This window comes from Symphalangus syndactylus, chromosome 12 (genome assembly GCF_028878055.3).
Source record: "Symphalangus syndactylus isolate Jambi chromosome 12, NHGRI_mSymSyn1-v2.1_pri, whole genome shotgun sequence".
NCBI lineage: Eukaryota > Metazoa > Chordata > Mammalia > Primates > Hylobatidae > Symphalangus > Symphalangus syndactylus.
In genome coordinates this window covers 88,098,053-88,101,599 of record NC_072441.2, presented here as the reverse complement: position 1 = coordinate 88,101,599, position 3,547 = coordinate 88,098,053, and positions in this window count along the sequence as shown.

The window sequence follows — 3,547 nt, the reverse complement described above, 5'->3', positions numbered from 1 at the left end:
CGAGAAAAGATCAAAACATTGAGATTAACAGGAGTCTGGAGGAAGGTGATTCCAACTCTCATGGATGACTTTTAGGGGTTCAGGACTTCACTGCAAGAAGTAACTGCAGACATGGTGGAAATAGCAAGAGAGCTAGAATCAGAAATGGAACCTGAAGATGTGATCAAATTGCTGCAATCTCATGATAAAACTGGAATGGTGAGGAGTTGTTTCTTAGGGGGTAGAATCTACTCCTATTCCGTTGACGATGGAGCCTTAAAACAACCAACAAACAAACAGAAAAGAGTTTACTCGTGGTGAAGGCACTGTAATCATTACTGAAATGACGAAAAAGAATTTAGAATATTCCATAAACTTAAGAGGATACAGTAGCGGCAGGGCTTGAGAGGACTGATGCCAAGTTTGAAAGAAGTTCTACTGTGGGTAAAATGCTATGAAACAGCATCACATCCTACAGAGAAATCTTTCATGAAAGAAAGAGTCGGCCGGGCGTGGTGGCTCACGCTTGTAATCCCAGCACTTTGGGAGGCGGAGGTGGGCGGATCACCTGAGGTTGGGAGTTTGAGACCAGCCTGACCAACATGGAGAAACCCCGTCTCTACTAAAAACACAAAATTAGCCGGGCGTGGTGCTGCATGCCTGTAATCGCAGCTACTTGGGAGGCTGAGGCAGGAGAATCACTTGAACCCGGGAGGCAGAGGCTGTAGTGAGCGGAGATCACGCCATTGCACTCCAGCCTGGGCAACAAGAGCAAAACTCCGTCTCAAAAACAAACAAACAAACAAATACAAAACTAACTCGGTGTGGTGGTGCACGTAATCCCAGCTACTCTGGAGGCTGAGGCAGAAGAATATCTTGAACCCGACAGGCAGAGTTTGCGGTAAGCCGAGATCACATCATTGCACTTCAGCTTGGGCAACAAGAGTGAAACTCCATCTGAAAAAAAAAAAAAAAAAAAGAAAGGAAGAGTCAACTGATGCGGCAAACTTCACTGTTGTCGTATTGTAAGAAACTGCTGCAGCCACCTCTGCCTTCAGCAAGTGCTACCCTCATCAGTTAGCAGCCATTAACACTGAGGCAAGATGGCAGGATCCTCCACCAGGAAAAGATGGTGACTCTCTCTGAAGACTCAGATGTTGGCACTTTTTAGCAATAAAGTATATTTAAATTAAGGGATGCACATTTTTTTAGACATAATGCTATTGCACACCTGATAGACTACAGTATAGTGCAAATGTAACTTTCATATGCACTGGGAAACCAAATAATTTGTGTTGCTCACACTGCATTGTGATATTAGTTTTACTGCAGTGCTCTGAAGCCTAATCTGCAATATCTCCAAGGTATGCCTGTAGACACATTGCCAAGGGTTCTTCTCTGAGCCTTGACATGTGCTTATGTAAATGAGAGGCCTGAAGCTTAAGCATTATTAGCTTTGAGATAAATTTTTATTGTATTTTATTTATTTTATTTTTCAAGACAGGGTCTCACTCTGTCACCCAGGCTGGGTGCATTGGCACGATCATGGCTCAGAGCAGCCTCAATCTCTGAGGCTCAAGTGACCCTCCTAGTGCAGCCTCCCAAGTAGCTGGGACCACCAGCGTGTACCACTATGCCTGGCTAATTTTTGATTTTTTGTAGAGATGGGATCTCCCTATGTTGCACAGGCTGGTCTCTAACTCCTGGATGTAAGCAATCCTCCTGCCTTGGGCTCCCAAAGTATTGGGATTACAGGCATGTAATTGCCTGCTGGGAGGCAAGTCCCTTACGCTGCACTCTGTCATTTCCTCCTTCCTGCCTCAACTTTTTTTTTTTCTTGAGACAGAGTCTTGCATTGTTGCTTGGGTTGGAGTGATCTTGGCTCACTGCAATCTCCCCCTCCTGGCTTCAAGTGATTCTCCTGCCTGAGCCTCCTGAGTAGCTGGGATTACAGGTGCCTGCCACCACCCCCGGCTGCTTTTTGTATTTTTAGTAGAGACGGGGTTTCACTATGTGGGCCAGGCTGGTCTCGAACTCCTGACCTCATGATCTGCCTGCCTCGGCCTCCCAAAGTGCTGGGATTACAGGGATGAGCCACCACGCCCAGCCCTTTTGGCCTCAACTTTGCACCTTTTCTTCAGAGAGTCACCCTGGGCTGAGAAAAGAATAGATTTTCAATGTGGGCAGTTATTTTTCTTGGCCTCAGTTTCCTCTTTGGTTACAGGGATAGTAACTACGTCATGCAGATGTGCCTGGGAGAATGGGGTGAATACAGGAAGCACCTTATCCACAATGGGCCGGTTACTTGTCTTCCCTTCTTTCTGAGCTGCAGGGAAGGGGGTTCTAATACCAAGGCTTAGTAAGGAAGGTTCCCAGGAACAGAACAGCCCCCTCTCTCAGTCCCAAGCCTCCCAAGGACTGTGCTCCTCCTCTTCAGGCCTTCCCTTCTCCCTCTGATTAAGCCTTCAACACTTGGTGGGACTCTGGGCAGCGGACACAATTTCGTACTCTTGATCCCAAAGGAGATAAAGGCTGGGAAATCTAGGGAAGGAATGTGAAGCCTGTTGGAGTAAGTCCTTTTAAAAGCAGCAAGAAGTGACCTTGTCTCCCTCCTTCCATTCCCCTGGGGCTTGTGAACAGCCTTCAGTGCCCAAGTTGGAGTAAGAGCTTCAGAAAGACTGGCTGTGAGGGTTTGGAGAGAGGTTTGAGAAAGCAGCTCAGAGACTCACAGAGTCACACCAAGAGCTTAGCTAATCAGCACCGGAAGAAGACAAATGTCCTTGGTCTGGTGGGACAGCTTCGTGAGGCTTGGAGCATGCAGCCTACCGAAGTGAGTTCAATTCCAGCCCTGCAAGTTGGGAGGTAGAGAGGCCAAACCAAATTGGAAAAAATGACAAAACCCCTATGTACTTTCTAGAACAGTACATACCAGCTAGGAAGTGTTAAAAGACAAGTTCCCCAAAGTCAGTTCCTTAGCTTTTGACTTATTCTAATGTAGGGCCTCCATTTTTAATAAACTCTCCCAGTTTCTTAGCTGCAGACTTGAGGCCCGCAATTTAAGAAACTGCTCTTGAGACTGCATAGACATCCTCAGGGCTGGAAGTTCTTTGTTGACCCGACCAGACTCTCTCCTGCTGTGAAACTGGTTTGTCCTGATCCTGCTGGCTTCTCTGCAGACTACACTCATCAGGGGTTGGCTTGGCGCCTCCTGGGCAGTGGGCAAGAGTAATCATAGCAACCTAGGTGAAGTCCCAGGGGAAAACTGTGACCCTGGGCGAGGCTCTTGGGGCCGCTGACAGTTAAAACCCCCTCGGCCCATAGTAAGCTCTTTAGGTTCTGGTTCTGACCCAAAAGTTTGGCCAAAGCCAAAGTGGAGAGCAGGGCACGCCAGGGCGGGTCAATCTTTCAGAGCCGCGGTTGGGCTGGAGCGTGGAGCTGCAACGGTTGGAGCGACGGGCTCCGGTTCCTAAGCCACCAGCACAAGGCAACCGCCCACTGGAGGTGGGAGGGGCGGGGCCGGGGGCGGGGCCTGAGCCGAAGAACGCGGGCTAGTGGTTGCCACGGTAAC